Source organism: Thalassophryne amazonica, chromosome 14, assembly GCF_902500255.1.
Source record: "Thalassophryne amazonica chromosome 14, fThaAma1.1, whole genome shotgun sequence".
In the NCBI taxonomy this organism is placed as follows: Eukaryota; Metazoa; Chordata; class Actinopteri; order Batrachoidiformes; family Batrachoididae; genus Thalassophryne; species Thalassophryne amazonica.
This window is the reverse complement of record NC_047116.1, coordinates 97,124,110-97,137,462: the sequence shown is the minus strand read 5'-3', so window position 1 is coordinate 97,137,462 and position 13,353 is coordinate 97,124,110. Positions and strand designations below refer to the sequence as shown.

The 13,353-nt window shown below is 42.4% G+C and overlaps 1 protein-coding gene across 1 annotated transcript in view; it reads right to left on the bottom strand.

Annotated features, from left to right (window-relative positions):
• The window catches only part of kcnh3 (potassium voltage-gated channel, subfamily H (eag-related), member 3), a 404,423-nt gene that overhangs the window by 254,335 nt on the left and 136,735 nt on the right, over positions 1-13,353 (bottom strand).

Here is a 13,353-nt window from a genome sequence, read left to right as displayed (position 1 = left end):
TAACTATGTAAAACCAGCTGTCAAGAATTTGGGAGTGATATTTGACAGCTGTTTGAGGTTCGATCAACAGATAAATTCTGTTGTCAAAGCTAGTTTTTTCCAACTTCGCCTCTTGGCTAAAATAAAGCACTTTCTCAGTAGACGTGATCTTGAGACGGCCATTCATGCTTTCATCAGCTCCAGACTTGATTATTGTAATGCACTTTATGCGGGCATTAATCAGTCGTCTCTTGTGCGTCTCCAGTTGGTGCAGAATGCTGCTGCTCGTCTTTTGACAAACACTTCTAGATGTGAGCATATTGCGCCCATCCTATACTCACTCCACTGGCTTCCAGTTCGTTTTAGAATTGATTTTAAAATTTTAATGTTTGTTTTTAAAGCTATTTATGGCCTTGCACCTCCCTACTTGTCTGAAATTTTAACTTTGCGCACCTACAGTAGGACGTTAAGGGCGTCTGGCCAGCTTTACTTAGATGTTCCAAGGTCAAGATATAAACGCTGGGGTGATCATGCTTTCGCGGTAGCTGGCCCCAGACTGTGGAATGAGCTACCTCTTGAGTTACGTACTATTCCTGACCTAGCACTTTTTAAATCTAAGTTAAAGACTTATTTATTTAAACTGGCTTTTAACACTTAGTGGGGAGGTGACATGTTCTGTTATTTTTATGTTCTTTTTTTTATGTGTTGTTTTAAAATTTTATTTTATATGTGTTTTATTTTGTAAATTTGTGTTTTTAATGTTAAGCACTTTGGACACCAGTCGGTGCTGTAAAGCGCTTTATAAATAAATGTTGATTGATTGATTGATTGATGTACTGGCCAGTAGTGTTCATGGCAGTATGAGCGTCTGGACGGCAGTAGATGGCAGTGTTATATTTATTTTGACCCCGGTTATATCAGATGGTTGTCTAATCACAACTTGACTTTTTGGCTTTTGCAAATGGCTTTTTTTTTTTTTTTTTACAAATAAAAAAGGCATATTTTACAAATGCACATTTATATGTAAACACCAGCACACACACCATTAATGTGTTGGTTTTTACATAGAATGAATGAGTCAACCAATCAGTTTTAACGGAAGCTCATTTACCCATAACCCCTTTGGCATCTGTCTGTTTGTTACAAAACTTTAGAATTAGTGTATTATTTAAAATAAAAAGATATGTGTTATATTTTAACTTTGTATAAATGACAGAATTGACATTAATGGAGTGATTCTAGCCAGATTAATTTGATGATTTTAAGTCAAAACCATAAGTCAAAACTGCTTTATTTTCCAAGACCTCTGCCTCACTGTGGCACAGTTGTATTCTGTTCAGGAATAATAGCTTGTTTTGTGTGTAGACTTGAGCTTAGCTCCTCTCAATTGCTCCACTGCTGTAAAATATGTAGCAAACAGGAGCTTCCAGCAGGGGGCAGGGCATACACGAAGAGAAGTGCTGACTCATTGTTTGGGTCTGTAGTGGTCTTTGATTCTACCAGAAGCAATCGTGGTGTTAAAACTCAAACTCAGCTTGTTAGCAGTTACAAGTGTACCAGCAGCAATACTGAAAGTTATCGGTTAGCTGTAGCTTCCGATAAATTTTTGGTGCTTATCGGTTTAGCTTTATAAAAGCCAACCTTTCAGTTAGCTGATTAGCTGTTATCAAAGCTAATTTTTTGGTTAGCTGTGCCCACCATTGCCCCAACGCAGGTTCACGTGAATTCTCAAAACGTGAATATCATTCATGATATATACATTATTTATTTATTTAATATTTATTTATTTATTTATTTGCAGTTTAAGTAGTTTGTGGATTTCAATTTACCGATCAATTAATCCAGGAAATTTTGATCGCAAACCCTATCACTGCAAAAAAGTTACTTTTGGGGGGGGCGGGGTGTCATGGTACTACAGCCAGTGAGGCGGTGAGGTGAGCCTCGAGTGGGCTCGTGACCCTCTGGGAACAGTGACAGGTAAGAAGGTTGACTGGGACAGTCCACCTGTCAAATGATAACGCATGTGTCAAACTCAGGGAGGACAGAAACCTCCCCTTTAGACCCTGATAAATTTAGAAAGATATTCACATCGATTCAAAGTTCACGGCTCAATAATCTTTAGAGAAACTTTGTAGAAAAACAAACAACACTAGTTTCTAACCTCAGGAAGGTCGACAACAAGGTACAACCTTATTTTTATCCACATGAGCTGTTCTCTGAGCCGGAAATATAACAACTGATCTGAACAAGCATGCGGCTGAGAAACAGAAGCATAGGGACCGTCTACAAAGTGCAAAAATGAAAAGAGACACCAGAAAAATATTTTATAAATTCATTGGGATAAGGTGTGGTGTCCCCAACTTCACTGAACACATCAGCATTTAGAAAAATGTCACTGGTAAACTCTTCACCTGTCACTGTCCCCCGAATGGGTAACGGCCAGAGGGACTGGGCGTGTCACACTGGAAGCAGGAGCTGCTCAGGGCTCACCTCCCCACCTCACCGGCTGTAGTGCCCCACCGCCGAAAAACATTGTTGTGGTTATAGGGTTTGCATTCAAGATTTCTTGTAATTGATCTGTAAACCGAACTCCATAAACTAGTTAAACTGAAATATATATATATCATGAGTGATATTCATGTTTTGTGAGACCTACATTCATGTTTCAGGAAATATTTTTTCAGTATTCATATTTTGCAATTAACGGTTTGTGGAAAATTCATGATTTGCAGCTGACTCTCGCTGTAGAAGTAATGAACAAGTAGACAAAACGGTAAACAAACATGCAACCACCAGGAAAGATCTCCACCTGACTTTATGAGAGACTCACCAGACGACAGACTTACCGGACATCAGCTGACAAGGAAAACATTTAACAAATGAGAAAAGACTTGTACAGAACACAAACGGACACAAACTATTCAAAATTTTGTGCACGTTACTCATACATTTCTTCAATCTGTCATATTGTGACAGACATTTTACAGAGAGAAATTAATCTACAACCTGACCATAAGTTAACTTTTTAAGTTTCCATTGCAGGCAGGGCTTCCTGTTTTAACGTAAAGGTCTGAAAAATGCTAGAACTCTGTATCTTTCAATAAAGAATATTATCATCCATGTCATTAACACTGAGAAATGACAGCTTCTCATGTCATCACCTACAGTCTGTCACTGCAGACGATGAGAATTCTGCTCTGACGTGTGATGGTTTTTCGCCACCGACATGTGAATGCAACATTACTGTCAGGCCATGTTGGCCAATCAGAAGCCTGGAATCAAATCAATTTTATTTATATAGCGCCAAATCACAACAAACAGTTGCACCAAGGCGCTTTATATTGTAAGGCAAGGCCATACAATAATTACGGAAAAACCCCAACGGTCAAAACGACCCCCTGTGAGCAAGCACTTGGCGACAGTGGGAAGGAAAAACTCCCTTTTAACAGGAAGAAACCTCCAGCAGAACCAAGCTCAAGGAGGGGCAGTCCTCTGCTGGGACTGGTTGGGGCTGAGGGAGAGAACCAGGAAAAAGACATGCTGTGGAGGGGAGCAGAGATCAATCACTAATGATTAAATGCAGAGTGGTGCATACAGAGCAAAAAGAGAAAGAAACACTCAGTGCATCATGGGAACCCCCCAGCAGTCTACGTCTATAGCAGCATAACTAAGGGATGGTTCAGGGTCACCTGATCCAGCCCTAACTATAAGCTTTAGCAAAAAGGAAAGTTTTAAGCCTAATCTTAAAAGTAGAGAGGGTGTCTGTCTCCCTGATCTGAATTGGGAGCTGGTTCCACAGGAGAGGAGCCTGAAAGCTGAAGGCTCTGCCTCCCATTCTACTCTTACAAACCCTAGGAACTACAAGTAAGCCTGCAGTCTGAGAGCGAAGCGCTCTATTGGGGTGATATGGTACTACGAGGTCCCTAAGATAAGATGGGACCTGATTATTCAAAACCTTATAAGTAAGAAGAAGAATTTTAAATTCTATTCTAGAGTTAACAGGAAGCCAATGAAGAGAGGCCAATATGGGTGAGATATGCTCTCTCCTTCTAGTCCCCGTTAGTACTCTAGCTGCAGCATTTTGAATTAACTGAAGGCTTTTCAGGGAACTTTTAGGACAACCTGATAATAATGAATTACAATAGTCCAGCCTAGAGGAAATAAATGCATGAATTAGTTTTTCAGCATCACTCTGAGACAAGACCTTTCTAATTTTAGAAATATTGCGCAAATGCAAAAAAGCAGTCCTACATATTTGCTTAATATGCACATTGAATGACATATCCTGATCAAAAATGACTCCAAGATTTCTCACAGTATTACTAGAGGTCAGGGTAATGCCATCCAGAGAATAAAAAAGACAAAAACTCAATTTTCCTTTTCTACACATTGGTACTAAAACCACCATTTTCCAAAAGCTCTCTGGCTGGAGTTTTGCAAAACCTCAGTTTTCAGTGAACTGGAAAAAAGTTTTTGTTTGGATAAAACGCCAAAATGCTTAGAAAAAGATATGTTCTTTAAAAAACTAGCTGTATGTGTGGACTCAACATAAATCACAGTTTCTATAAAATGGTCAAACGTGCAGTTGTGGGTGGTGTCAAAACTTTTCTTTCGTCCTATGATGTCTAACTTCAAACAGTGCTTCTTCTTATTATTATCATTATTATTATCTGGACCTGATATTCAAGGCATACTGCCACACAGGGTATAATTATTATCTCAAAAATAAATTAATTCATTGATTATTCCTTTTAATCCAGAGTCTTTAAGGAAGTTAAACAGTGCCACGATATTATATTTTTCCTTGTTCTTTCAGCACATCTTCCATTCTAAGTTCATGTCTTGTCATCGTTTCCTTAATCTTTTGAAACACTCGTGTTTTGTACAATGTTCATGAGGCTACATGAAAAGGAGCACATCGGGTGCTCAACTGCCCCCTGCTTGACACTGCCCCCTGCTGGACACTGCCCCCTGCTTGACACTGCCCCCTGCTGAACACTGCCCCCTGCTTGACACTGCTCCCTGCTGAACACTGCCTCCTGCTGAACACTGCCCCCTGCTTGACACTGCCCCCTGCTGGACACTGCCCCCTGCTGAACACTGCCCCCTGCTTGACACTGCCCCCTGCTGGACACTGCCCCCTGCTGAACACTGCCCCCTGCTTGACACTGCTCCCTGCTGAACACTGCCTCCTGCTGGACACTGCCCCCTGCTGGACACTGCCCCCTGCTGAACACTGCCCCCTGCTTGACACTGCCCCCTGCTTGACACTGCCCCCTGCTGAACACTGCCCCCTGCTGAACACTGCCCCCTGCTTGACACTGCCTCCTGCTGGACACTGCCCCCTGCTGGACACTGCCCCCTGCTGAACACTGCCTCCTGCTGGACACTGCCCCCTGCTTGACACTGCCCCCTGCTGAACACTGCCCCCTGCTTGACACTGCTCCCTGCTGAACACTGCCCCCTGCTGAACACTGCCCCCTGCTGAACACCCCCATGCGGGATCAGAAGTCACCAACTCTGCTCCTGGAGATCAGCTGTCCCAAATGTTTCCCAGCTGTCCCTGCTCTGTCCACAGTGTGTAAAGAGAAGCTTCAGGCTGAACATGGGACTGGATCTTTTGGACAGACATTTGACATCTGGAGGTAAAGAAGAAGACGTGAGTGTGTTAGATGCTGGATCTGAGACAGTCAAATTGAGTCAAAGCATCTGCCTTTCAGGGGACAGATTCAGCCTGTTGACAGAGCGAGACGCCGTCCAAGGAGGACGAACGCTACACTGCATCCCGCCAAAAAATGCCATGTTCTTCCTCACAGTCAGTACTTACTCGTTGGCAGCAGAATCCCTCTCAGATTCTGTCTCTGTGGTTTGTGTTTGTGTCTTTCTGGTTACTTATTCATATTTCCTGATATTCCAGAATCAGTTCTCCAACTGTGCTCCCCCACCCCCTGACTTCTACGTTGACCTCTGGTGTGACCTCTTGTATTCGTGAGCTCACTGTGCGGTAGTAAAGCATCGCTAGTAAAATCCTGCTTTTTGACTCTCTCTGTTATCTTGCTGCGGGTGTTCAGATTGTTGGGTTGTCGTGTGCTGTCCTGCCATCCTATGTGTCCCGTCAGCACACCGTTCTGTGCATCCCATCAGCACGCCGTCCTGTGTGTCATGTTAGCACGCCATCCTATGCATCCCGTCAGCACGCCGTTCTGTGCATCCCATCAGCACACCGTCCTATGTGTCCCGTCAGCACTCCGTCCTGTGCATCAGGTCAGCACGCCGTCCTGTGCGTCACGTCAGCACGCCGTCCTATGTGTCCCGTCAGCATTCCGTCCTGTGCATCATGTCAGCATGCCGTCCTGTGCGTCACGTCAGCATACCGTCCTATGTGTCCCGCCAGCACGCCATTCTGTGCATCCCATCAGCACGCTGCCCTGTGCGTCCTGTCAGCATGCCGTTCTGTGCGTCACATCAGCACTCCGTCCTGTACGTCCCATCAGCACGCCGTCCTGTGGGTCCCATCAGCACGCCGTCCTGTGTGTCCCATCAACACGCCGTCCTGTGCGTCCCATCAGCACGCCGTCCTATGTGGCCCGCCAGCACGCCGTTCTGTGCATCCCATCAGCACGCCGCCCTGTGCGCCCTGTCAGCATGCTGTTCTGTGTGTCACATCAGCACTCCGTCCTGTGCGTCCCATCAGCACGCCGTCCTATGTGTCTCGTCAGCATGCTGTTCTGTGCATCCCATCAGTATGCCGTCCTGTGGGTCCCATCAGCACGCCGTCCTATGTGTCCCGTCAGCACTCCGTCCTGTGCGTCAGGTCAGCACACCATCCTATGTGTCCTGTCAGCATGCCGTACTGTGCGTCACATCAGCATGCCGTCCTATGTGTCCCATCAGCACGCCGTCCTGTGCGTCCCGTCAGCACTCCGTCCTATGTGTCCCGCCTGCACTCTGTCCTGTGTGTCACATCAGCACGCTGTCCTATGTGTCCCATCAGCATGCTGTCCTGTGCGTCACGTCAGCATGCCGTCCTATGTGTCTCATCAGCACGCCGTCCTGTGCGTCCCATCAGCACGCCGTCCTATGTGGCCCGCCAGCACGCCGTTCTGTGCATCCCATCAGCACGCCACCCTGTGCGTCCTGTCAGCATGCTGTTCTGTGCGTCACATCAGCACTCCGTCCTGTGCGTCCCATCAGCACGCCGTCCTGTGGGTCCCATCAGCAAGCCGTCCTATGTGTCTCGTCAGCATGCTGTTCTGTGCATCCCATCAGTATGCCGTCCTGTGGGTCCCATCAGCACGCCGTCCTATGTGTCCCGTCAGCACTCCGTCCTGTGCGTCAGGTCAGCACACCATCCTATGTGTCCTGTCAGCATGCCGTACTGTGCGTCACGTCAGCATGCCGTCCTATGTGTCCCATCAGCACGCCGTCCTGTGCGTCCCGTCAGCACTCCGTCCTATGTGTCCCGCCTGCACTCTGTCCTGTGTGTCACGTCAGCACGCTGTCCTATGTGTCCCATCAGCATGCTGTCCTGTGCCTCACGTCAGCATGCCGTCCTATGTGTCTCATCAGCATGCCGTCCTATGTGTCTCATCAGCATGCCGTCCTGTGCATCCTGTCAGCACTCCGTCCTATGTGTCACGTCTGCACTCTGTCCTGTGTGTCACGTCAGCACGCTGTCCTATGTGTGCCGTCAGCACTCCGTCCTGTGTCATCACACCAGCACGCCATCCTATGTGTCCCGTCAGCACTCCGTCTTATGTGTCCCGTCAGCACGCCATTCTGTGCGTCCCATCAGCACGCCGTCCTGTGCGTTCCGTCAGCACGCCGTCCTATGTGTCCCGTCAGCACGCCGTTCTGTGCGTCCCATCAGCACGCCGTACTATGTCCTGTCAGCATGCCGTACTATGTGTCCCGTCAGCACGCCGTCCTATGTGTCCCGTCAGCACGCCGTCCTATGTGTCCCGCCTGCACTCCGTCCTGTGCGTCACGTCAGCACGCTATCCTATGTGTCCCGTCAGCATGCCGTCCTGTGCGTCACGTCAGCATGCCGTCCTATGTGTCTCATCAGCATGCCGTCCTGTGCATCCCGTCAGCACTCCGTCCTATGTGTCCCGTCTGCACTCTGTCCTGTGCGTCATGTCAGCACGCTGTCCTATGTGTGCCGTCAGCACTCCGTCCTGTGCGTCACACCAGCACGCCGTCCTATGTGTCCCGTCAGCACTCCGTCCTATGTGTCCCGTCAGCATGCCGTTCTGTGCGTCCCATCAGCACGCCGTCCTGTGTGTTCCGTCAGCACGCCGTCCTATGTGTCCCGTCAGCACGCCGTTCTGTGCATCCCATCAGCACGCCGTACTATGTGTCCTGTCAGCACGCCATCCTATGTGTCCCGTCAGCATGCCGTACTATGTGTCCTGTCAGCACGCCATCCTGCATTCTGCTGCTGCTTTGAGTCAGTATTTCTGGTACACCTGAATTTTTTTTTTTACGTATTCTGTATTTCAGCAGTGTGTTAGTGGTTTGTTGTTTCTGCTTTTTGCTGAGACTATTTTTCCCTACTTGCTCAATAGGAACTCATCCTGACCTGTTCTCACCTCACGTCATATTCTTCACTGTAGTAACCATCGCAGCAAAGAAATGGGCTTTATTCCACCCAAGACTTCAGTCAAAAAGCTTCAAAGCAATGTCCCTCTTTCCCAGTCACAAACCCCGAACCCCAAAGAAGGGAAGCAGATGAAAGTCCTCCGGAAATTACAGCAGACACATTTTAGAGTCGACCACATGCACAAATTATTTAATTAAACAGTCTAAATATCTACAGTTCAGAATGTCACAGGTTTGAGCCTTGGGGGAGAACCTCACCTCACGCCCACCTGTGCTGACCAAACCATGACCCAAACCTTAATTCCAAACTTAGCCCTAACCTAAACCCCAACCTTTACCTGAACCCTAACCCCAACCTTAACACAACCCTTAACACAAACCTTAACATAAACCTTAACACAATCCTTAACACAAACCTTAACATAAACATTAACACAACCCTTAACATAAACCTTAACATAAACCTTAACACAACCCTTAACATAAACCTTAACATAACCCTTAACATAAACCTTAACACAAACCTTAACATAAACCTTAACACAACCCTTAACACAAACCTTAACCTTAACATAAACCTTAACATAGACCTTAACATAAACCTTAACACAACCCTTAACATAAACCTTAACATAAACCTTAACACAAACCTTAACATAAACCTTAACACAACCCTTAACACAAACCTTAACACAACCCTTAACACAAACCTTAACTTTAACACAACCCTTAACATAAACCTTAACATAAACCTTAACACAACCCTTAACACAAACCTTAACACAACCCTTAACACAAACCTTAACATAAACCTTAACACACCCCTTAACACAAACCTTAACATAAACCTTAACACAACCCTTAACACAACCCTTAACATAAACCTTAACACACCCCTTAACACAATCCTTAACACAACCCTTAACATAAACCTTAACACAACCCTTAACACAAACCTTAACACAACCCTTAACACAAACCTTAACACAACCCTTAACACAAACCTTAACCTTAACATAAACCTTAACATAGACCTTAACATAAACCTTAACACAAACCTTAACATAAACCTTAACACAACCCTTAACACAAACCTTAACACAACCCTTAACACAAACCTTAACTTTAACACAACTCTTAACATAAACCTTAACACAAACCTTAACATAAACCTTAACACAACCCTTAACACAACCCTTAACACAAACCTTAACATAAACCTTAACACACCCCTTAACACAAACCTTAACATAAACCTTAACACAACCCTTAACACAATCCTTAACACAACCCTTAACACAAACCTTAACATAAACCTTAACACACCCCTTAACACAACCCTTAACACAATCCTTAACACAACCAAGACCTTAACACAACCCTTAACATAAACCTTAACATAAACCTTAACACAAACCTTAACATAAACCTTAACATAGACCTTAACATAGACCTTAACACAGCCCTTAACATAAACCTTAACATAAACCTTAAACAAACCTTAACATAAACCTTAACACAACCCTAAACACAAACCTTAACACAAACCTTAACTTTAACACAACCCTTAACATAAACCTTAACATAAACCTTAACACAAACCTTAACACAAACCTTAACACACCCCTTAACACAATCCTTAACACAATCCTTAACATAAACCTTAACACAATCCTTAACACAACCCTTAAGATAAACCTTAACATAAACCTTAACACAAACCTTAACATAAACCTTAACACAACCCTTAACATAAAACTTAACACAACCCTTAACACAAACTTTAACCTTAACATAAACCTTAACACAACCCTTAACATAAACCTTAACACAACCCTTAACACAATCCTTAACACAACCCTTAACACAAACCTTAACATAAACCTTAACACAACCCTTAACATAAACCTTAACATAAACCTTAACACAAACCTTAACATAAACCTTAACACAAACCTTAACATAAACCTTAACACAACCCTTAACACAAACCTTAACTTTAACACAACCCTTAACATAAACCTTAACATAAACCTTAACACACCCCTTAACACAAACCTTAACATAAACCTTAACACACCCCTTAACACAATCCTTAACACAAACCTTAACATAAACCTTAACACAACCCTTAACACAAACCTTAACACACCCCTTAACACAAACCTTAACATAAACCTTAACACACTCCTTAACACAACCCTTAACATCAACCTTAACATAAACCTTAACATAAACCTTAACACAAACATTAACATAAACCTTAACATAAACCTTAACACAACCCTTAACACAACCCTTAACACAAATCTTAACATAAACCTTAACACACCCCTTAACACAATCCTTAACACAAACCTTAACATAAACCTTAACATAAACCTTAACACAACCCTTAACACAAACCTTAACACAACCCTTAACACAAACCTTAACCTTAACATAAACCTTAACATAGACCTTAACATAAACCTTAACACAACCCTTAACATAAACCTTAACACAAACCTTAACATAAACCTTAACACAACCCTTAACACAAACCTTAACTTTAACACAACTCTTAACATAAACCTTAACATAAACCTTAACACAAACCTTAACACAACCCTTAACACAAACCTTAACATAAACCTTAACACACCCCTTAACACAAACCTTAACACAACCCTTAACACAAACCTTAACATAAACCTTAACACCCCTTAACACAACCCTTAACACAATCCTTAACACAACCCTTAACATAAACCTTAACACAACCCTTAACATAAACCTTAACATAAACCTTAACACAAACCTTAACATAAACCTTAACACAATCCTTAACATCAACCTTAACATAAACCTTAACACAAACCTTAACCTTAACATAAACCTTAACATAGACCTTAACATAAACCTTAACACAGCCCTTAACATAAACCTTAACACAAACCTTAACATAAACCTTAACACAAACCTTCACACAACCCTTAACACAAACCTTAGCACAACCCTTACCACAAACCTTAACTTTAACACAACCCTTAACATAAACCTTAACATAAACCTTAACACAAACCTTAACCTTAACATAAACCTTAACATAGACCTTAACATAAACCTTAACACACCCCTTAACACAACCCTTAACACAATCCTTAACACAACCCTTAACACAACCCTTAACATAAACCTTAACATAAACCTTAACACAAACCTTAACATAAACCTTAACACAATCCTTAACACAACCCTTAACATAAACCTTAACACAACCCTTAACATAAACCTTAACACAAACCTTAACATAAACCTTAACACAAACCTTAACATAAACCTTAACACAATCCTTAACATCAACCTTAACATAAACCTTAACATAAACCTTAACACAAACGTTAACATAAACCTTAACATAGACCTTAACATACACCTTAACACAGCCCTTAACATAAACCTTAACATAAACCTTAACACAAACCTTAACATAAACCTTAACACAACCCTTAACACAAACATTAACACAACCCTTAACACAAACCTTAACTTTAACACAAGCCTTAACATAAACCTTAACATAAACCTTAACACAAACCTTAACATAAACCTTAACACAAACCTTAACACACCCCTTAACACAATCCTTAACACAAACCTTAACATAAACCTTAACACAATCCTTAACACAACCCTTAACACAAACCTTAACATAAACCTTAACACACCCCTTAACACAACCCTTAACATCAACCTTAACATAAACCTTAACATAAACCTTAACACAAACCTTAACATAAACCTTAACACAAACCTTAACATAAACCTTAACACACCCCTTAACATAAACCTTAACACACCCCTTAACACAATCCTTAACACAACCCTTAACATAAACCTTAACACAACCCTTAACATAAACCTTAACATAAACCTTAACACAACCCTTAACACAAACCTTAACACAACCCTTAACACAAACCTTAACCTTAACATAAACCTTAACATAGACCTTAACATAAACCTTAACACAACCCTTAACATAAACCTTAACACAAACCTTAACACAAACCTTAACACAACCCTTAACACAAACCTTAACACAACCCTTAACACAAACCTTAACTTTAACACAACCCTTAACATAAACCTTAACATAAACCTTAACATAAACCTTAACACAACCCTTAACACAAACCTTAACATAAACCTTAACACAACCCTTAACACAAACCTTAACACAATCCTTAACACAAACCTTAACATAAACCTTAACACAATCCTTAACGCAACCCTTAACATAAACCTTAACATAAACCTTAACACAAACCTTAACATAAACCTTAACACAACCCTTAACATAAAACTTAACACAACCCTTAACACAAACTTTAACCTTAACATAAACCTTAACACAACCCTTAACATAAACCTTAACACAACCCTTAACACAATCCTTAACACAACCCTTAACACAAACCTTAACATAAACCTTAACACAACCCTTAACATAAACCTTAACATAAACCTTAACACAAACCTTAACATAAACCTTAACACAAACCTTAACATAAACCTTAACACAACCCTTAACACAAACCTTAACTTTAACACAACCCTTAACATAAACCTTAACACAACCCTTAACACAAACCTTAACACAACCCTTAACACAAACCTTAACATAAACCTTAATGCACCCCTTAACACAAACCTTAACACAATCCTTAACACAACCCTTAACACAAACCTTAACATAAACCTTAACACACCCCTTCACACAACCCTTAA